General features: G+C 36.1%; 2 protein-coding genes and 1 pseudogene across 3 annotated transcripts in view; all 3 read right to left on the bottom strand.

Annotated features, from left to right (window-relative positions):
* Positions 1 to 23,968, bottom strand: part of LOC103542078 (UDP-glucuronosyltransferase 2B31-like) — a 46,119-nt gene that overhangs the window by 5,418 nt on the left and 16,733 nt on the right. The gene's annotated exons all lie outside the window — the stretch shown is intronic.
* LOC103557632 (UDP-glucuronosyltransferase 2B31-like) overlaps positions 1 to 23,968 on the bottom strand; it is an 88,929-nt gene that overhangs the window by 64,625 nt on the left and 336 nt on the right. For both annotated transcript variants that reach the window (XM_070614758.1, XM_070614756.1), the window contains exons 2-3: positions 6,951 to 7,098; positions 6,322 to 6,448 (exon numbers count right to left, since the gene is read on the bottom strand). The gene's annotated coding sequence lies outside the window, so the exon portion shown is untranslated. The remainder of the gene's footprint in view (positions 1 to 6,321; positions 6,449 to 6,950; positions 7,099 to 23,968) is intronic.
* On the bottom strand, positions 1,414 to 23,957 carry LOC103557637 (UDP-glucuronosyltransferase 2B31-like; annotated as a pseudogene).

Raw genomic sequence — 23,968 nt, 5'->3', positions numbered from 1 at the left:
AATATTCAGTAATATTTTTAAAGGAATCTTTTTTTCTGAGAAGTAGTTCTCAACAGTGGGATTAAAATATTCAGTCAACCATGTTGCAAACACATGTGCTGTCATCCAGGCTTTGTTTTTCCATTTATAGAGCACAAGCAGAGAAGATTTAGCATGATTTTTAACAGCCCTAGGATTTTTGAAATGGTAAGTGAATATTGGCTTCAACTTCAAGTCACCAGCTACATTAGCCCCTAACAAGAGAGTCAGATGCTCCTTTGAAGCCAGGCATTGACTTCTCCTTTCTAGCTATGAAATATCCAGATGGCATCTTCTTCCAATATAGGGCTGTTACATTTACATTGAAAATCTTCTTTAGTGTAACCACCTTCATTAATGATCTTAGCTAGATCTTCTGGATAACTTGCTGCAGGTTTTACATCAGCACTTGCTGCTTCACTTTGCACTTTTATATTGTAAAGAAGGTATCTTCTTTAAACCTCATGAACCAACCTCTGATAGCTTCAGACTCCTCTTTTGCAGTTTCCTTACCTCTCTCAGCCTTCATAGAATTGAATAGAGTTAGGGCCTTACTCTGGATTAAGCTTTGGCTTAAGGGAGTGTTGTGCCTGGTTTGATTTTCTATCCAGACCACTAAGACTTTCTCCATATTAGCAATAAGTCTGTTATGCTTTCTTATCATTCACATGTTTAATGGAATAGCATTTCTAATTTCTTTCAAAAATTTTTCCTTTGCATTTATAACTTAGTTAACTTCTTGGCACAAGAAGTCTACTTTTCAGCCTATCTCAGCTTTCAATATGCTTTCCTTACTAAGCTCAATCATGTCTAGCTTTTAATTTCAAGTGAGACATGTGTGACTCTTCCTTTCACTTCAACACTTAGAGGCCATTGTAGGGTTATTAAGTGGCCTTTTTAAAACACTGTTGTTTCTCAGGGGATAGGGATGCCTGAGGAGAGGGAGAGAGACAGGAGGAGAGTCCAGTTGGTGGAGCAGTCAGAACACACAGCATTTATCAATTAAATTCCTGGTCATATATGGACATGGCTCATGGCACCTTAAAACAATTACAATAGTAACATCAAAGATCATTGATCACATATTACTCATTACCATAAGAAATACAATAATAATGAAAAAGTTTGAAATATTGTGAGAATTAACAAAATGTGACACAGAGACATAAAGTGAGCAAATGCTGTTGGAAAAAATGTGCCAATAGACTTGCTTAACATAGGGTTGCCACAAACCTTCAATTTGTAAAAAATGCAATACTGAAGGTGACATCAGAATCATGGTGGGGTGAGTTGTTCCCTTTGTCTCTACCCTCTAAGTTACAAGCAGTAGGACATTCGCAGACCAAAAAAGGGCCCTCTGCACAGCATATCAGAATCCCACAGAAATCCGTACAGCTATGCATCTGAAGGTGGGTGAACTGGACCTCCTGAGTTGATGGAACTGGGGGAGAAGTTGGGGCACATCCCAAGACTGGAGGTTCCATGAACTGTGGTTGTGCCTGCGACCAGAGGCCCAAGGAACTGAGGTAAAATCCATGAATGAAGGCCCCAGGAATCCAGGCAGCCCATGCTCCCAGACATGCCAGGAATCTCTGTGAGGCCTGTGACCAGAGTCTTTAGGAAATGAGATGATACTTGTGACACATTCATATGTCCCTCCCCTGGTAGTGGCTGAGAACCCTGGCCCTTTCAGAAGCAGGGGTTACCTCTGAGACCCAATGGACCAGCAGTGGTAGAGGTACCTGTCACCTGAGGTTCCAGCAATCATCCTGGTGCCAGAGACCAGAGGCTTCAGGAACCACAACAACACTGGTGACACAACCCTACCTCTTTCCCCAGCAGTGGTGTGTGGTGTAAGTAACCTGAGGAATCAGGATATGCTGTGGTGCCAGAGACTCTGCACCTGTTGGTGGCACCACAGACACAAGTCCAGACAGCTGCGGAAACTTCATAGAAAACCCTGGTCCCCCAGAAGCAGTGGTGGTGTCTGTGATCTGATGTTCCAGGAATCATGCAGGTACTATAGACAAGAGGCTTCAGAAACCCAGTGGTGCTCACTACCCAAGTACCATTCCTCTTATGGCAATAGCTATGTTGCCCACAATCTTGGCTAACCCAGCAGCCTGGAGACACTGCGCGCCCATCAGAATTACTATTATTAAAAAGAAGAGAAATAACAAGTGTTGGAAAGGATATAGAGAAAAGGGAACTTTGTATAATGCTAATGGGAATGCAAAGTGGTGCTGTTACCTGAAAAACAGTATAGAGATTCCTCAAAAAAGTAAGAATAGAAATCCAGAAATTCAACTATTCCACTTCTGGTCTTTATCTAAGGAACATGAAAACACTAATTTGAAAAGATACATGCACCTCTGTGTTCATTGCAGTATTTTTCACAATAGCCAAGACTTGGAAACAACCTAAGTGAGCATCAATGGATAAATAGCTAAAGAAGATGTGATATATATATATATATATATACACACACACACACACAATAGAATACTACTCAGCCATAAAAAGATGAAATCTTACCATTTGTGACAAGATGGATAGACCCTGAGTGTATTATGCTAAGTGATATAAGTCAGAGGGAGAAAGACAAATACCATATGATTTCACTCATATGTGGAAGATACACAAACAAACACATAGATAAGGAGAACAGGTTGGTGGGTAACAGAGAGGAAGTGTGGAGGGCAGGCAAAAGAGGGTAAGGTGGCACATGTGTTTGGTGATGGGTGGCAACTAGACCTTGGTGATGAACACAATGAAATCTATACAGAAGTCAAAATACAACGATGTACATCTGAAATTTATATAATGGTATAAACCAATGTTACTTCAATTAAAAAATGCAATATCTGTTATGTTCAATAAAGCAATTGGAATAAAACAAGGTAGGGCCCACACTAATATAGATGCTTGGAAGGAGGCTACACAGCAGGATCATAACTCACTTTTAATTTTCACTGTTGTAGTTCTACTAAAACATTTGTGTTTATTCTAAGCAGATTTTCTGGAGAATTATTTTTGTTTAGTCATTAATATTTTATTGCTCTAAGAGCATTAAGAAAAAGTGTGTTATGATTGGAATAACATTGTTTTTCCTCTCACTTTCATAATAATTTATGCTTCATTTTAACCTTTGTCAGAATTTCCTAAACTCTCCACTTAAACCACTTCTTAAAGGCTGGAAGTTAAGAATTGTTGCCATTCCTGACACTGGTAATACTATTTGGAATTTCCATGAAATAGTCCTAAGATCTTTTTTTTTCTTTTTTTGGTGCGGATGATTGGCCCTGAGCTAACATCTGTTGCCAATCTTCCTTGTTCTGCTTGAGGAAGATTGTTGCTGAGCTGACATTCATTCCAATCTTCTTCTACTTTGTATGTGGGATGCCCCCACAGCAGGTCTTGATGAGTAGTGTGTAGGTCCATGGCCGGGATCTGAACTGGTGAACCCTGGGCCACCAAAGTGGAGCACAAGAAGTTAACCACTATGCTTCCTGGCTGGCCTCCTTAAGATCTTTATTTAATCCAGAAATATACACATATAGTTGGTTATTTGAGTGACCATATTTCTGGCTTATTTCGGTATTTCATCTTTTTCCCTGAAATCATATTATAAAATTAATATCCCTGTAGAATGTGCTATGTGTAACTGGCTGTAAGGGGCCCACATCATCACCTCCCTGAGCCCACTAGGGGGAAGCTTCCCCACATTGGGAGAGGTACAACAGGCTTTCTGCAGCAGAGAGCTGGTCACCCTCTTGAGGAGCTCAGTTCAAACTATATAAAGGTCCTGGTGAATCCATTTGCCCAGAATTGTTTCAGAATTATTCTGACTTGTAGTCCCAGATCTTTGACAAGTAAGCAAAATTATTGCCTTCTATAGTAGAATAATTCCTCATTGTTCAGTGTACTCTCACATTAAAAAAAAAAAAAATGTAGAGGAGCCAAGAGTTTTCTGAATATCTCATCAAAACTGCATATTCATTTATTTTTGGTCTTTCTGTTTTAAACTCATTATTTGTTCTTTTCTCCCTGGAGAATAATTATCTAATCCTTCTAATATAAAGAGTATACTTTCTCATCCTAATTGTTGTTGTAAAGCTTCTTTTCAAAGCTGTTTTTACAGAATAATGAAAATGTAATAAGTTTTCAAACTTTGCCTTGCATTCTCTACACTGTCCTGAGAATTCTTCAAAAGTACAATTCCACATGATGACAATGATTTCATATGAAAGTTAGTGTACTTTCCTATGACTAACATTGTACATCCTGGTAATCTGTGCAAGTCCAGTAACCTTTAGTAATGTTAATAGTTACCTGTGTTTGATGTTTTGTCTCATTAGCTCTCTGTCAATAGCCTTCTTTAACCATGCTCTAGAAGATTGTCCCCTATAGAACTGTAGTAATAACCTCTCTTTATAGATTAATCACTGAGCTGGACTGGTCATCTTCATTCTGTGACATCCTTACAAAAATAACACATGCTCATTGAATGAACATTTGGAAATGTATGAAAAATAATCAAAAAGGAAATAATATTTTCCCCTACTCTTCTTCCAGATATATCCTCGATGTGAATTTTTATGCATTTTTGTGCATCTTGATTATTTTTCTCTGTATAGTTTAATATAAGTATACTATGAAGTCAAAAGCATTTTAAAAAATCTTGTTGCATCTTTTCAAATGTCTTATTTCTTAATAAGAATAATTGTTTGTGCAAATAATCTCTGGGATCCTAATAATTAATGGAAAGCAAATAGTTTGGGGAACAACTTACTTTCTATAATAAAGACTATAGACAGGCTTCACAATCATTGACTTGGATTCAAGTCTTGTTTCTGCAACTTAATACCAACAGTTGCTATTACCAATTATTATGATCATACCTCTATTCATCCTTCCCCTTATCCTCCTTCTCGTCCTCCTCTTTTTTCACTCCTTCCCGGCATTGCCACTTTCCCTTAAAGTGAAGGGGGGCATCTTTCAAGAGCAGGTTTAGATTGAATAGAACTTTCACTTATCTTACCTCAGCCTTTACCCTTGTGAAAGGTTTCATATGATCCTATATGATTCATAATCAAAAGGGATATTGCATTAACCCTCGAATAAGATCTAAGTGTTATGTTGCTACCAATCAAATGGTAGACAAAAAAGATCTCTTAATTGATCATTTAATAGTTCATTAAAGGACGCTTGCTTTATATCTTAAAGGTATGCTATCAATTTAAAACATAAGATTCCTTCTTTCTCTCATGTGGAATATAATCCTATATACTAACAGAATTATTTTGTAAATTTAAACTGTGGGACGTTTTCAGATCCAAGTGGTAGAAATTATTCAGTCTTTAATAAATGTACAGAATTTATGATCTTTAATATATATGAAGTGCATGTTTTCTCTTTAATCATTTTGACAGGCAGCCATGATATAGAGAACCATGTTCCCTGAGAACTCTTTACTGAGATTTAGCACAGGCTTGGTTTGTGGCACAACACACTTGTTCTGATAAGCAAATTGCTTTTATGCTCCAGATATGAAAACCCTCCTGGATCTCAAATGAGGAATTGTTTAAATGCTGTGGCAAAGGCAAGTCAACACTGGGCTTGGCTGCCAATATTGTTGGGGCACACATTCAGATTGTTGAGGAATGATCTTCCCTTAATGCTAGAATACGGATGAAGAGCCTCCACCTTCACAAAAACTTTTAGCATTTCCATTTGCTTGTCTGATTGCCAGATTATACATTTACTTTTAAGTACTGCACAGGATATCTGTCCCCTATGACTTAGCTAGAAAATATAATCTTGATCTATTGGAAAACAGTTCTTATTAAATGAGAAATCACATCAAAATAAGCTGACGCACAGCCGTTATTAATAATATCCGTAATAGTAACGAAAATCACAATAAAGATAATTAATATTACCTCTGTATCACGGACTATGTGTCAGTAACATTTTAAGACTTTTATTTATATTAAGTAATTTTTTCCACTGCATAAAAATAGGAGGTTGATATTATAATGATAAGGGTAGGTTTAGTCATATCTTTAATGTCTATTTTATCATCTTTTGTTGCCTGAATTCTTGCAACAATCTCTTAAATGGTCCTCATTTCTACTCTTTCCCCTTTGTAGTCCCACCCCGTGATTACACCTGAGTACTTTTTAAAAATGAAATCTTATCATATTTCTCCCTTTTCTCCTTTACATTGGCTTCCTAATGCCCTTATGAATTATTTCATTATTCCTAATGCCCTATCTTTATAATCATTTGTCTCTAACTTACCTCTCTAGCATGATCTGTGTCTTAACTCAGCCTCTTCTTATTAGACTAACCTAGAGTTCTTGGCCACTCTCATTATTACTTTACCGGCTTTACTTTTCACATCTTTCTCTCTCTCCAGCTCTTCTTCCTGTTACAGCACATCATTCGAGTCTCAATTATTGAGGACTCTAAGATTCCTGATGGATGTTCTCTAGCTTGCTGTCTTTCCTTATTATAATTTTTTCATGCAATTTTTATTACTTGATTATATTCTATCATTCCAAGTTGAATGTTAGGGGTGAATGGGTGGAAATCATTTCTAGAGTTTCTCCGCATATCCAGCACTATCCCTGCATTACGCTAAGAATATTCTTTGAATGACCGATACTTTCTTATGTGTTGAATAATGAGGCCTTAATTTAATTGACCCTATTCTCAAAATCTTCCAGGTATAATATTTTATTCCATAACGATAATGAAATTGAGATAATTACATGGTATTGAAATACTTAAGTTTCTAATTGGCAGGTCACTTTACCCAGCTTCCCATATCTCTCTCACTGTGAGTCTGACATACTAAATAAAGAACACAAATACCTTCCTACTGAAAATGCCAAGTAAACCAAGCAAAACAAACAGGAACAGATTACCTTAGGCAGAGGTCTAGCAGATTTGCAGTGGAGTCCTCCAACAAATTCAAAATGACGTCAGAGTGGGCAAGGAAATTCAAAATCCCATAGGTTTGAATGAGCCAAATTTCAGCTTTCCCCATTAACTTGGATAATGTAGTGGGTCTTCCTGAGTGGAAAAAAGCAAACAAATGTAGAGGAAATGAGAGTACTGTAGTGCGAATATAGCAGATGCTTTTCTAAAAGGAACTAGGAATGACATAGCCAAAGATGTTTAAAATTGTGGTGTGAAAATACAAATTTGTGTATGTGTGTGTATATATGTGTTTTGTATATATGTTGTTCACATATATAGACAAAAAGTTTAATAGATTTTTACCTCTAAGGCCACATCAGGATATTCAGAATCATAAACCGTTGTTAAACCTAAGCCACTAAGGAATTAAACATACATTTGTTTGTAAATCTGCAAAAGTAAAAGATGAAAATGTAAACAATGATTTCAACTGCTCAATGAATTAATCCTACCATACCCATGGAAACATCTTCCCCTAGAGTGCTCAGTCTAGTTTCTACATTTAGAAGGCTCTTCAATTGACCCTAGATTTTCCAGGTAAACTGTGAGGTTTCTGAGAGTACGGCTGCTCTGACATTTGGCTCATGTTAAGAGCTTAATAATATTTATGTATTAAATAAATGTATTTCAAGAAAGAGAGCTGGGAAGTTTTCATACAGTATGGCAATGGATGTGCTCATCTTGAATGTTGGCTCATTTTCTCTTCAACGGAGAGACTTAGTTTTCAAGAATATGGACTTAATAATGTGTATGTCCACCCTTCAACAAGTTTTTAGGCCTTTAAAACAGATGATTTGTAAGTATTTAGTGAAGGAATGTGTAATCATTAAGAATCCAAATTATAGATACCTGTGTCTTGGATAGAACCATTATATCTCTCAATGGTGAAGGAATCCTTCAGGTAACATGCCAAAATAGTTTATTTTTTAAATGAATCTTAACTATAAAAGGGGACACAATTTCCTCAATTCTCCATAGACAGTTCTGCTAGGCATATGCAATTTCTCAGTCTACGTGTCTGCTCTGGTCAAAGTATTTAGTGAAATTTCTAATGCCTTTTATTAATGATGAAAAAAGTTATAGCGTAATTGATGTGTAGGATAAATAAACGAGCACAGAGGATTTGTAGGGCAGTGAAAATACTCTGTATGATACTATAAAGGTGGATAAATGACATTATAAGTTTGTCCAAATTTGGAGAATGTAGAACACCAAGAGTGAACCCTAATGTGAACTATGGACTTTGGATGATAATAATTTGTCAATGTATTTTCATCATTTGTAACAAACGTTCTTCTTTGGTGGGAGATGTTGAGAACAGAGCAGGCAGTGTGTTTAGAGAGCAGAGAATATATGGTAAATCTCTGCTTAATATTCTTGTGTGCCTCAAACTCCACTATAAAATAAAAGCTATTACAAAGAAATAAATAAACAGGAATGGATATATGATTGCTTAAAGAACTACTCACTGTTTCAATTTGTGTTTTTTGACTTCCTGGAGTGCCCTGTACTAGTAATGGACCACAGGGTTCTAACTGACCCTATAATTGAAGCATTTTTGTAATATTTTTGAGAGTGAGATATAATTTTATATATTCATCATTTCACTTATAAAAGGCAATTACAAACACACCTTCCAAGATACGAGGAAAATTAGGACTTCAAGCTACTAAAAGCATGGCTTACCTAGTGCTTCAATGTAAAGTTGATCCCACTTGTCATTAAATGTTTGGAACCAAAAGTCAAAATAAAGCACGTATATCATATTTTGTACCCTCTGCATGAATGTCATTTGATCACTTAATTCTGACATAACAACAGGCACGTAGGATGGTGGGAATGGAAGTCCTCCACTATATTTTTCAATTTTATGGCCTGGAATGAAGCAGAGACTGTACACTACAGGTGTTTTCAGTAGCTTAGCCAGCAGCTCACCACACGGTCCAAAGGCATCTGTGAGAATGAGATCAAACCTTAACTCTCCTAGTTTTATTATAAGTCTCTTGTTCAAAACAAGATCTTGACAGAGATTTTCAATACAATGAGAATATTCCCCAAAGATTTCTTGCATTAATGAAAAATATGTCCAAAATGTATCTTTTGGCAGATCATATGTCTGTTTATTGATCAGTAGCATTACTAAAATCTCAATGTCATCTTTAGTTAAAGATGTTGGATAAATCTAAAATTTAATAGAAGATGGTTTGTTGGGATCAACAAGAATGGAAGCTGAAGATGTCAAAACAATCACTTTGTGACCTCTCTGCACAAGTTCCTGCAGGATTGTCTTCACACTGATCCAATGGCTATAGTCTGTGGGCCACACCAACACCTTTCCAGCACTCCCAGGGTAGGGTAACAACTCAGTTGTAGCAGCAGCAGAACTGAAAATCAATTTCCTAGACATCTTGTGGAATGCAGTGTTTCTTTTCAAATTGTAGTTCCCTTTTGCCATTCTGTGTTCATATCCAAGGAGAAATCAATCAGAAAGTTAAAATATAACTCCTGTACCTCAAAGTAAATGCATTATATGAAGAGTCACAGTACTTTAATGACAAGTTAAAAAAGCAAAAAGTAGACGACCTATAGTTTATACAAATTTGTTTAGTGTCTGTTTAATTATTATAAGTGCTATCGTACAGCTATTAATCAATGATCTTGCATGTGGAAGTCACCTGTGTTATGTAATATATTTTAGAAGAGTGTCAAGAGAAATGGCTATTGAGAGGCAACTATGTCTGTAGTCTCCTTGACTCAAGAAGTAGAGATAAAGCTATTATACATTGAATCAGGATTTCTTGGATACAATACTTAGATTTTTTAAAATAAGAAGTTTGTTTACATATGTTTAAAATACCACACATTGCCACATGATAGTGTAAAATTCAATGTTTCATAGTATGTTTACAAAATAGAGCAACCATTGTGATGATCCGTTTAGGATTATTTTTGTCACACCACACAGAAACCTTGCTCTTTAGGTGGAACCCCCTAATATTTGTCTGTCTCAAGGCCTAACCAACCATTAACCTAGTTGCTGTGTCTAAAGATTCTCATATTCTGAGTATTTCTTGTGAATGGAAACATGAATTATGTGGTCTTTTGTGAGTTTCCTCTTTCATTTGCTGTAATATTTTAAAGGTTCATCCATGTTGTAGCATGTACCAGGGCTTCATTCCTTTTTATTGCCAAATTATATTCCATAGTATGGATATACCCCTTTTTGTTTATTCATGCATCAGTTGATTGACATTTGTTTTTTTCAACTTTTGGCTATTACGAATAGCGTTGTATGCTGGATGGGAGGGAATCCCAGAATGTTCACTCTGCCATGATGCTGACGTCACTCCTCTTGTCAGGCTTTAGCCAGTACAAACAATACATATTTCTAACAATATTAACCAACCCATTAATTCGTAACTTTAGTTCCACCTTGGTTGTTAAAGGGAATGATGTGTCAGTTTACCAAAAAATTTCTCAGAGTTTCATCAGCTCTGGGAAAGGCCCATATGGAGAGTTTCCTTCAAAGGTAGATATGAGGATGTCTGTGAGGTCAATAACTTATGAGACTTTTGTTTATTATTGTAATCTTTTCTTTTACGTACCTCATATTTTTAGTTTTCATTATTTTTTTTGCAATAAAACTTTCAATGAAGTCATTTTGGCATTTCAATGCCTTTACCTTTAAGGGTACTTCTTAAATGATCTTATCTAATTTTAATGTTCCTCATAATGGTAATTATAATTCTGGGTTTTAATTCCCATGTGTACTGGCAGTAGTTTTGTGGAACCTTAGCTGCAAATGGAGTTCATTCTCCATTTCTGCTCGGCCACATCTAGCTGAAAATGGGGTGCAACACACATTTCTGTCTGATCATTTTGGGACTCCCAACCTGCTGATTACAAAGCCAAGCTCTCAGAACATGAAACAAGCTAAGTAAGATTTTGCTGTTTTTGTAAATATTTATGGCTTCTGTGACCATAGTTCTTAAGCAGGTGTGCTGGATGGTGGTGTGCTTAACTCTTTGTAATTTCAAGATCTCATTCAGTTTTTCCGGTCTTAAATATGTCATTCTCAAGTCTGGTATGTAAAAATACAAGTTTGGGCATTTCAAAAGAGCCCCAAAATGATCACTGTAATTTTAAATTGTTCTTAGTAATTTTGTTCCATTGAGTTAGACATTTATAAGAGAAGTGATCATAATTTTTGAGCATAAAACTAGCTACAGTTCCCAAAGGAGGTATTTCTTAAGTATGATTAGAAATCAAATGTCCCACATTAAAGAAAAGCATACAAGACCGACTGCAATAAGGGAATCCCTAACAAAGGGAGCCGTTTCAATTTAGTCAGAGTACTCACTAAATAAATAGGGAAAGCCTTCCAGACAGCAATATCTATGTGCCTTTGTGAGCTGGTCCAAATAGGGAAAGCCTTCTAAATGGCAAAAGCCATGAGCTGGCTTTCAGAAATCACCTCCTGCTGGGCAGTTGCCCACAAATCCCAAAAAAGGCAATGACCTCAACTGAAAGGAGGGAGATCAGAGCCTGAGAGGACTCGTAGTTGGAGATGATGGTCCATGGAAGTGGTGAATACAAGGGGCTTGTGTAGGTACTCTTCCCGGTTCCAGAGGATGCTGATTCACAAAGATGAGATCGCTTCAGGTCCCGTTTCTGACACCATATGTCAACCTTCAAAAGCAGAAACCAATTTAAGAGGCAAAGTGTTTATTTGGGATAAAAGAATTGCAATTTGAGGAGTATAGATTCAGATAGAAACACAAATAGTGTCTCAATTACAGAATGAAAGCAAAACGTTTTTATGAGAAACGGAAGGGGATAATTACATGAGTTGAAATAGGAAAGAAAAAAGATTCTTTTGGTTTTAACAAGTTAAGCTACTCTTGGTGATACTTTCATTGATTATTCATTCTCTCTTCAAAAAGTTCATAATCATCAGTCTTTGTGATTAGTATGTTCATTTTCCTGCTACCTTCTCAAACAATTGCTTTTAACATTTACTATATTGGCCCAGTCCAAGGTTTAAGGAACAGGATGAGCATGGCTGCTCCCCTGAAATGCCTGCTCCAGCTGTATTTTAAAATAGTTCCACTTATGTTAATTTTCAAATTGTGGTTTTGAGTTATCTTTCCCATATACTTAAGAATATTAAGCACCTTTACAAATGCTTGTTGACCACTTGTATATCATCCTGGGAGAAAAGTCTATATATGGCATCTGTTGATTTAGATTATTGGGTTATTTGTCTTATTATTGAATTGTAATTTTTTATATAGTCTGTACACAAATCACTTATGAGATATCTGATTTGCAAATATATTCTTGAATTGTGCAGGCTATCTTTTCACTTTCTTGATAGTATCATTTATAGAACAAAAGTGTTAAATTTTAATAAAGTCCAATTAGTCTAGTTTTAATTTGCTTGTTCTCCTTGTATCATATCTAACAAACCACTGCCAAATCCAAGATCACCAAGTTTTACCGCTATATCATTTTCCTTAAGAGTCTTATAGTTCCAGTTTTACATGTAGGTTTTTGATCCATTTTGAGTAATTTTTGCATACACTGTGAGGTAGGCAGTTCAACTTCATTCTTTACATGTGGATAATCAGTTTTCCCAGAAGCATTTATTTAAAAGAGTGTTCATTCCTTTGTCAAAAATCAACTGATCATTGATGTTTGAGAATATTGCTGGACTCCAAAATCTATTATATTGATTTATATGCTTATCTGTATGCCTATATCACACTCTCTTGATTACTGTAGTTTGTAATTGGCTTTGAAATCAATATAATTCCTCCAAGTTTGTTCATTTTTTTTTTTCAATTTTGTTTGACTATTTTTAGGTTCCTTGAATATCTATGTGAATTTTAGGATAAGTTTTTCAATTCATTCAAAGGAATCAGCTGGAATTTTGATAGACGTGTCAATTGAATCTATATATCACTTTGTAGTCAATTGCCATCACAACAATATTGTGTTTAAATTTATGAATATGTTTTTCCTTTCATTTAAAAATTTTTAAGTATCTTTCCACAATTATCTGTAGTTTCCACAGTATATATTTTGCACTCTTAATTTATTCCTAAGTATTTTATTCTTTTGAAGACATTGTAGTGGGATTGCTTTATAACTTCATTTTGGATTGCTGATTGTAATTATGTATTGCATATTTTTCAGGTGAATTATCAAATATTTTCTTTATGTAAGATGATCTCATCTGCCAATAGAGTTAGTTTTATGTCTTATTTTCCAGTGTGGATTTCTTTATGCTATGTTCTTCCTAATTGTCTCAGCCTGAATCTCCAATAAAATATTGAATAGAAGTGATGAGAGTAGACCTCCTCATCTCATTCTTTATCTTAGAAAGAAAGCTTTTGGTCTTTCACCATTAAGTATGATGTCATTGTGGGTTTTCTGTAGATGACTTTTGCCCATTTGAGAAAGTTTCCCTCTATTCTTAATTTACTGAGCTATTTTATCACGAAAGGTATTGGATTTTGTAAAATGATTTTTCCTGTTTTCATCGAGATGATCATGCAGGTTTTGTTATTCATTCTATTGGTATGGTATATTATAATAATAGATTTTTCTGCTATTAAAGCAACTTTGCCTTCATAGCATAAATTCCAGTTTTTCTTGGTGTATAATCCCTTTTGTATATTACAGGATTCAGTTTGCTAGCATTTGGCAGAAGACTTTTTCATCTGCATTCATAAGAGATATTGGTCTGTAGTTTCCTTTTTTGTCATGTTTTTGCATGTCTTTAATATCAAGACCTTGCTGAATATCTTGGTAAATGCTTTCTCATTTTTTTTTATTTGGAGGATATTTTTGAACAATTCATATTAATTCTTCTTTAAATTATTTGTAGAATTTATTAGAAAATCCATCTGAGCCTCAGATTTTCCTTGGAGATAGTTTTTTTTGATTCAATATCTTGTTTTTGTTATGGGCTTATGCAGACTTTCTCTTTCTTCTTGACACTATATAATAGTTCATCTTGTCTGCACCTATTAGTACTGATGTTTGTGTCACATCGAGTTGAGAGGACAATGAGAGAGTGGGTCATGGTTCAAATACTATAGGTTCTTGCTATTTGTACCATGTCTTAGCATTTTGTCTACATAAATGATTATTTGCTGTGTGTTCTTATGATAATTCTAGAGAATTTATTTATTTTATTAAAATCCATTTTAAATGCTAAAGGTATATTGAAATTTTATCTTTTTTACAATTAGGATCTATATGGTCTTATTTAAAATTTAAGTTCATAGAAATAATTAAATAAAAGATTTAGATCTTTTTATTTTGTGTATCCATTAACACACCATTGTAGTTGCAGTTGTTTTTGCTACCATTGTTGTTTAACCTTCATATCAGCTTTACAAGTGAATAACCATCCATCTTTACAACTGGAGATTATTGTGAATTTTACTGCATATTTTCCTTTACTGTTAGATATATACTTTCACATTTTTCCTATTTCTAATTACCATCATTTGTTTCAGCTTGAGGAAGTCCTTTTAACAATTCTTTATAAAGATGGTCTAGTGGTTATGAATTCTATAATTTTTGCTTGTCTGGAAAACTGTTTATCTCTCCTTGAGTTTTGAAGCACCACTTTGCTGTGTAGATTATTTTTCATTGGCAGATTTTTTCTTTCAGCACTTTGAATATATTGTGCTACTCCCTTCTGGCTTGTAAAATTTCTGCTGAAAAATCTGCTGATTGCCTTAAGGGAGTTGCCTTGTATGTAACAAGTTGTTTTTCTCTTGCTACTTTTAAGACTCTGTCCTCACCTTTAACGTTTGACATTTTAAATATAACATGTCTTGGTGTGAGTTTCTTTGAGTTTATCTTATTTGGAACTTCAGGACTTCCTGTATCTGGATGTCTGTTTCCATATCCAGGTTAAAGATATATTCAGCCAGTATTTATTCAGACAATTCTTTGACCCTTCCTCTTGCTCTTGTTTTTCTTCTGAGACCCCTATAATGAAAATGTTGGTGTGCTTTATGTTGCCTCATAAGTTTATTAAGTTATTTTCTTGAATATTTTTTCTTTTTACTGCTTTAATTAGATGAGTTCCACTGCCTTGTTTTCAATTTCACTGGTGCTTTCTTCTACTTTATCTAGTCTGTTGTAAAACACTGTATTGTATTTTTCATTTCAGTTATTTCATTCTTCCTCTCTGTAACTTCTATTTGGTACTATCTTATATTTTCTGTCTCTTTGTTGAAATTCTCACTTTGTTAATCCATTCTTCTCTTGAGGTCAGTGAGCATCTTTATGATCACTGCTTTAAACTCCTTATCAGGTAAATCATTTATAGAACACATAACACAGCATTCCAACCACAGGAGAATAAGCAGAATATACATTCTTCTCAAGGACACAGTGTTTGATCTTCAGTAAAGTAGATACATTAGGCAACAAAACGTCTCAATAAATTTACAAAGATTGAAATCATGCAAAATATCTTCTTCAGCTATAATGGAATGAATTGGAAATGAATAAGAAAAGGAAAACTTGAAATTAAAAAAATATAAATTCTTAAGTAACTAATGTATGAGAGAAACAAATCACAAGGCAAATTAGAAAATACTTTGAGATAAATGAAAAGAAAAACTCAGTGTACTGAGATTTCTGGGATTCAGTTAAAGTATTGCCCAGAAGAAAGATAATACGTGCAAAAGCCTGTATAAAAAAGAAGAAAGGCACCAAGTGTAATTGTTTAGGTTTTTGAACTTAAATAAACCTTAGGGAACCAGAAAAAGAACACACTAATCCAAAGCTAGCAAAGAAAAAGAAATAACAATGTTTTCATAGAGTTAAATTAAGTAGGGAATATAAAAGTAAAAGAGAAAATCAACAAAACCAAAAGTTGGTTCTTTGAAAAAAACCAACAAAATTGACAAACTTTACCTAGACTCATAAATTAATGAGAGGGAAAATGCAAATAACTAAAATCAGCAATGAAAATAGGGATATAAGTATTTATTCTACACATAAAAATTATAAAATAGTATGAATAATTTTAGGACAAGAAATTGGATAACCTGAATGAAATGAAAAAATTCCTAAAAAATTACTTAAACTGATTTGAGAATAAACAGAAAAGTTCAACATACCTTCAAAAAGTAAAGAGATTGTCACAGTAATAAAAACCTTTCCAACAAAGAAAAGCTAAGGACCAGATGATTTCACTGCAGAATTCTATCAAATATTCCAAGATTTAACACCAATCCTTCCAAAACTCCTCCAAAAAATACAAGAAGAGAATATACTCTAAGACTTCCCAGCTAACTCTATGAGGCCATTATTAGCCTTATACTAAATTCAGAGGACCAAACAAGAAATAAAACTTCAGATTAATATCCATTATGAGTATAATGCAAAAATCCACAACAAAATACTAGCCCACTGAATCCAGCAACACATAAAAATGTAGTTGGATTCTTGCATTATTTATAAAAATTAACTCAATATGAATCAAAACATAAATGTAGGAGATAGAATTCAAAAACTGTTACAAGAAATCATAGGATTAAAACTTCTTAACCTTGGATTTGACAAAACGTTCTTAGATATGACCCCAAAGCACAGGCAACCAAAGTAGAAGTAGATAGAATTCCAGAACTGGAAAATATATTTGCAAAGCATGTATCTGATAAGAGAATTTTGTCAGGAATATATAAGGGATTCTTACAACTCAAACACCAAGAAGACAGAACAACTTGGGGCCAGCCCGACCATGTAACGGTTAAGTTCGTGCACTCTCCTTTGGTGTCCCGGGGTTCACAGGTTCAGATCTCAGGCACAGACCTACACACTGCCCATCAAGCTGTGCTTTGGTGGTGACTCATACACAAAAAAAATAGAGGAAGATAGGCAACAGATGTTAGCTCAGGGCCAATCAGCCTCACCAAAAAGAAAAGGACGAAACAACCCAATTAGAAAAGGACTAAACACACAATTCTCCAAGAAATATATAAAAGCTGTCAACAAGTATATGAAAAGGTGCTCAATATCTTTAGGCATCAGTGAAATGTAAGTCAAAACCACAATGAGCTATCGCTTTGCAATCACTAGGATGGGTACAATAAAAAAAAGTGGAAAAAAACAAGTTTTGGCAAAGATTTGAAGAAACTGGAAAGCTCATATGTTGCAGCTAAGAAAATAGAACGGTATAACCATTTTGCAATACAGTGTGATAGTCCTCTAAAGTTGAACCTATTATTACCAATTATGCCAGCAGTTCTACCTCTAGTAAAAGACAAAAGTCTGTCACTTACATTACATCTCACATGTTCAAGGCACCTTTCTTTTTTTTTTTAATTTTTATTTTTTTCGGATGTACATCATATTTTAAATTCTGGATACATTACATCATGTTCACCACCCAAACACTAGTGCATCCCCTCACATGTGACCCTAATCACCCCTTTTGCCCTCCCCCCCCTTCCCCAATGGTAACCACCCGTCCAATCTCCAATGCTGTTTTTTTTTTTTTTTGTCGTTTTTATCTTCTACTTATGAGTGAGATCATATGGTATTTGACTTTCTCCCTCTGACCTATTTCACTCAGCATAACACCCTCAAGGTCCATCCATGTTGCCACAAACGGCTGGATTTCGTTATTTCTTATGGCTGAGTAGTAGCACATCATGTGTAAATACCACATCTTCTTTATCCATTTGTCCCTTGATGGGCACCTAGGTTGCTTCCCAGTCTTGGCTATTGTGTATAATGCCGCAACGAACATAGGGGAGCAAGTATCTTTATGCCTTTGTGTTTTTAAGTTCTTTGGATAAATACCCAGCACTGGAATAGCTGGATCATATGGTAGATCTATCCTTAATTTTCTGAGGATACTCCAAACTGCTTTCCATAGTGGCTGCACCAGTTTGCACTGCCACCAGCAGTGAACAAGTGTTCCCTTCTCTCCACACCCTCTCCAACATTTGTTGTTTCCTGTCTTGTTAATTATAGCCATTCTGACTGAAGTGAGGTGATACCTCATTGTAGTTTTGATTTGCATTTCCCTGATAGCTAATGATGTTGAGCATCTTTTCATATGCCTGTTGGCCATCTGTATATCTTCTTTGGAGAAATCTCTGTTCAGATTTTTTGTGCATTTTCTAATTGGATTGTTGGTTTTTTTGTTGTTGAGCTGTATGAGTTCTTTGTATATTTTGGATATTAACCCCTTATCTGATATATGGTTTGCAAATATCTTCTCCCAATTGTTAGGTTGTCTTTTCGTTTTGTTGATGGTTTCCTTCGCTGTGCAGAAACGTTTTAGTTTGATGTAGTCCCATTTTTTCTTTTGTTTCACTTGCCCGTTCAGACATAGGACTTGAAACTATGCTGCTCAGGCCAATGTCATAGAACGTACTGCCTATGTTTTCTTCTAGAAGTCTCAGGGTTTCGGGTCTTACATTCAAGTCTTTAATCCATTTTGAGTTGATTTTTGTGCATGGTGTAAGGGAATGGTCTACTTTCATTCTTTTGCATGTGGCTGCCCAGGTTTCCCAACACCATTTATTGAAGAGACTCTCCTTTCTCCATCGTATGCTCTTGGCTCCCTTGTCGAATATTAGCTGTCCATAAACGTGTGGGTTTACTTCTGGGCTCTCAATTTTGTTCCATTGATCTGTGTGTCTGTTTTCGTGCCAGTACCATACTGTTTTGGTTACTATGGCTTTGTAGTATAATTTGAAATCAGGGAGTGTGATACCTCCAGCTTTGTTCTTTTTTCTCAGGAAACCTTTGGCTATTCAGAGTCTTTTGTTGTTCCATATAAATTTTAAGATTCTTTGTTCTATTTCTGTAAAAAATGTTGTTGGAACTTTGATAGGGATTGCGTTGAATCTATAGATTGCTTTAGGAAGTATGGACATTTTAACAATGTTAATTCTTCCAATCCAAGAGCACGGAATATCTTTCCATTTCTTTGTGTATTCTTCGATTTCTTTCAACAATGTTTTATAGTTTTCGGTGTACAGATCTTTCCCCTCTTTTGTTAAGTTTATTCCTAGAAATTTTATTCTTTTTGTTGCAATTGTAAATTGGATTGTATTCTTAATTTCTCTTTCTGCTACTTCGGTGTTAGTGTATAGAAACACAACCGATTTTTGTACATTGATTTTGTATCCCGCAACTTGACTGTATTCTTTTATTATTTCTAAAAGTTTTTTAGTGGACTTTTTAGCGTTTTCTAGATATAAAATCATGTCATCTGCAAAGAGTGACAGTTTCACTTCTTCTTTTCCAATGTGCATCCTTTTATTTTTTTTCTTGCCTGATTGCTCTGGCTAGGACTTCCAGTACTATGTTAAATAAGAGTGGTGACAGTGGGCATCCTTGTCTGGTTCCTGCTCTTAGAGGGATAGCTTTCAGTTTTTCTTCACTGAGAATGATATTTGCTGTGGATTTGTCATATATGACCTTTATTATGTTGAGGTATTTTCCTTCTATTCCCATTTTATTTAGAGTTTTTATCATAAATGGATGCTGTATCTTGTCAAATGCTTTCTCTGCATCTATTGAGATGATCACGTGATTTTTATTCTTCATTTTGTTAATGTGGTGTATCACGTTGGTAGATTTGCGGATGTTGAACCATCCCTGCATCCTCAGAATGAAACCCACTTGATCATGATGTATGATCTTTTTAATGTATAGTTGTATTCGATTTGCTAGTATTGTGTTGAGGATTTTTGCATCAATGTTCATCAGTGATATTGGCCTGTAATTTTCTTTTTTTGTGTTGTCCTTGTCTGGTTTTGGTATCAGGATAATGTTTGCTTCGTAGAAGGACTTAGGAAGCTTCCCCTCCTCTTCAATTTTTTGGAAGAGTTTAACAAGGATAGGTATTAAGACTTCTTTGAATGTTTGGTAGAATTCACCAGGGAAGCCATCTGGTCCTGGACTTTTATATTTTGGGAGGTTTTTAATTGCTGTTTCGATCTCCTTACTGGTGATCGGTCTATTCAAATATTCTACATCTTCTTGGTCCAGTTTTGGAAGGTTGTATGTTTCTAAGAATTTATCCATTTCTTCTAGATTATCCAATTTGTTGGTGTATAGCTTTTCATAGTATTCTCTTATTATCTTTCGTATTTCTGAGGTGTCCGTTGTAATCTCTCCTCTTTTGTTTCTGATTTTATTTATTTGAGCCTTCTCTCTTTTTTCTTGGTGAGTCTAGCTAAGGGTTTGTCAATTTTGTTTATCTTTTCGAAGAACCAGCTCTTGGTTTCATTCATTTTTTCCATTTTGTTTTAGTCTCTATTTCATTTATTTCTGCTCTGATTTTTATTATTTCCTTCCTTCTGCTGATTTTGGGCTTGGTTTGTTGTTCTTTTTCCAGTACCTATAGGTGCACTTTTAGATTGCCTATTTGGGATTTTTCTTCTTTGTTGAGGTAGGCCTGAATTGCTATAAACTTCCCTCATAGAACCGATTTTGCTGTATCCCACAGATTTTGGCATGTTGTGTTTTCATTTTCATTTGTCTCCAGGAATTTTTTGATTTCTTCTTTGATTTCTTCATTGACCCAGTCATTGTTCAGTAGCATTTTGTTCAAGCTCCACATTTTTGTGGCTTTTCTGGTTTTCTTCCTGTAGTTGATTTCCAGTTTCATACCTTTGTGGTCAGAAAAGATGCATGGTATTATTTCGATCTTCTTAAATTTATTGAGACTTGTTTTGTGGCCTAATATGTGATCAATCCTGGAGAATGTTCCATGGGCATTTGAAAAGAATGTGTATTCTGTCGGTTTTGGATGGAATGTTCTGTATGTATCTACTAAGTCCATCTGGTCTAATGTGTCCTTTAAGGCGAGTGTTTCCTTATTGATCTTCTGTTTGGATGATCTATCCATTGGTGTAAGTGGAGTGTTAAAGTCCCCTACTATTATTGTGTTACTGTCTATTTCTCCTCTTATGTCTGTTAATAATTGCTTTATATATTTAGGTGCTCCTATGTTGGGTGTGTAGATATTTACAAGTGTTATATTTTCTTGTTGTATTTTCCATTTATCATTATGTAGTGCCCGTCTTTGTCTCTTATTACAGTTTTTGATTTAAAGTCTATTTTGTCTGATATAAGCATTGCTACCCCGCTTTCTTTTCTTTGCCATTTGTGTGGAATATCTTTTTCCATCCTTTCACTTTCAGTTTGTGAGTGTCTGTAGGTCTGAAGTGTGTCTCTTGTATGCAGCATATACATGGATCTTGTTTTTTTATCCAGTTGCCCACCCTATGGCATTTGATTGGAGCATTTAATCCATTGACATTTAAAGTAGCTATTGATAAATATGTATTTATTGCCATTTTGTCACTTTTTTGGGGGGGGTGTTTTAGTAGTTCTTCTCAGTTCCTTTCTTTTTCTCATGCTCTCTTCACTTGTGGTTTGATGGATATCTTTGGTTATATGTTTGATTTCTTTTGTCTTACTTTTTTTCCTGCTTGTTATAGGTTTCTGGTTTGTGGTTACCATGAGGATCTTATTTAATATACTATGCATATAACAGTCTATATTGAGTAGATAGACTCTTTAGCTTGACCTCTGTCTAAAAGCTCTACTTTTTCACACCCCTCCTCCCACATTATATGTTTTTCACATCATACATAGTCTTTTGATTAGTGTGTGTATATCCATTATCCTCTTATCATTGAAATAGGTAATTTTAGTACATTTGTCTTTTAACCTTCATACTACCTTCAGAGGTAGTTGATCTGCTACCTTTACTATACTTTTATCTTTCAAATGATTTTATTGCCTGTTTTTTTCTTGTTGTTGTTTTGGGTCTTTTTGATAATTTTTTTCTTTTATCTCTATTTGTGGTCATTACTTTCCCATTTAAATAAGTCCCTTCAGCATTTCTTGTGGAACTGGTTTCCTAGTGGTAAACTCCTTTAATTTTTGCTTGTCTGGGAAGCTCTTTGTCTCTCCTTCCATTCTGAATGACAGCCTTGATGTATAGAGTATTCTTGGTTGTAGGCTTTTTCCTTTTAGCACTTCAAATATGTCATGTCATTCTCTTCTCGCCTGTAGGGTCTTGGCTGAGAAGTCTGCTGACAGCCTGATGGGCTTCCCTTTATATGTCACTTGTGGCCTTTCTCTTGCTGCTTTTAGGATTCTCTCTGTCTTTAATTTTAGACATTTTGATTATAATATGTCTTGGTGTGGGCCTCTTTGGGCTTCTCTTGTTTGGAGCTCTCTGTGCTTCCTGAACTTGGATGTCTGTTTCCTTCCTCAGGTGAGGAAAATTTTCCTCTACTATTTCAACAAATAAATTTTCTGCCCCTTTGTCTCTCTCTTCTCCTTCTGGGACCCCTATAATCCGAATGTTAGCATGCTTGATATTATTCCAGAGTTCCCTTACACTGTTCTCATTCTGTCTAATTCTTTTTTTCTCCTTTCTGTTCTGCTTGGGTGATTTCCTCTAATCTTTCATCTAGCTCACTGATCTGTTCTTCTGCTTCCTCTACTCTGCTATCGAGTCCCTCTAGTGAATTTCTCATTTCAAGTATTGTATTCTTCGTTTCTGATTGGTTCTTTTTTATATCTTCCAATTCTTTGCTGATGTGCTCACTGTGTTCATCCGTTCTTCTCTGCATATCTGTGAGCATCCTCATTATATTTTGTTTGAATTCCTTGTCAAGGAGGTCACTAGTTTCTGTTTCACTTAGTTCTTTTTCTGGTGTTTTGTAGTGTTCCCTTGCTTGGAAAGCATTACTTCGCCTCCTCATTATGCCTCTTTCTCTGTGGTATTTTCTTTGTACTAGGTGAGTCAGCTATGTCTCCTGATCTTGGAGAAGTGGCTTTGTGTATGAAATGCCTTATAAGGCCCAACAGTGTGCTTCCCTCTCGTCACCAGATCATAAGAACCAGGAGTGACCCCTTTGTGGGCTACTTGTGTTCTTCTGCTGTGGCAGGGTTGCTGCCGCTGCAGGTACCCAGGGAGTCTGATCTTTCCTTCCCTGGCCAGCTGTTTGTAAATCCGGTTTGGAGGGGCCTCAGCACTGTTGGCTACAAAGTCTATTAGCACATTCTTATTGCAAGTGTCCTCTTAATTGGGTTGTTACCCAGTGTAGCTGGTTGCTAGGCTCAGGGGCATACAGTTGTGATAGGCCTGAGGCCAACAAGGCTGATGTCAGTTCTCTTAGGAGTGCAGCTGAGTGGGACTAGCTCTTGGCATGGAGGCACTCATTTGTTTCAGGCTTTGGAAGGTGGTGCTGATCCCTTTTATGGCTATTTGTGAAGCACAAGTCTTCTGCTGCTGATAAGCCTCATCCCCCTCTGGACCACATACACTGTCAACACAGTCCTGGTCCATGCACACTTCTCAACCCCTTGGAGCATACCCCACTGCCACACTGCAGAGGCCCCCATCTCTGTCCCAATGCCCCCGACAGTTCACCTGGTCCTCACACAAGCCCTGCCCTACAGAGGCAGACACCCTTGCCTGCCTGTAGAGGATCAAGGCACTCAGTCAATGCAGGCTGAAAAGTAGCCTGAGGGCTTGCTGTTAGGTGGGGCCAGTCCCTAGGGTGGGTTGCCTGCCCTGGTTGAACTGGATTAAATCTGTGCTCTAGTGGGTGTGGCAGACGCCTGGGCTACAGCCCAAGGGATGCACCTCAATGGCCCCCACCAGGTGTCCTTATCAGCATGCCTGGACCAGCTCAGAACAACGGCCCCCACCAATGTCTCAGTCTCAGGAGAGGATCCTCCTCTCACCAAGATGCCCCCAGAGCTCACCAGGTGAGTCTTGTTTCACCAAAGGACAGTCAGCCTTCTCTCCGGTGATTTTAGGTTGCTGCAATGCGTGAGTTTGTGTGTGGGTCCTTTAAGACCCGGATCTTTTTGGCTTTGGGCCGATACCTTTTCTAGGGTGTCCTTGCTGCAGTTAATAGCCAGCAAAGCCAGATAGTAA

Source organism: Equus przewalskii, chromosome 3, assembly GCF_037783145.1.
Source record: "Equus przewalskii isolate Varuska chromosome 3, EquPr2, whole genome shotgun sequence".
Lineage (NCBI taxonomy): Eukaryota > Metazoa > Chordata > Mammalia > Perissodactyla > Equidae > Equus > Equus przewalskii.
Note: the sequence above shows the minus strand (reverse complement) of the source record. Positions and strands in the feature narration are given on the sequence as shown.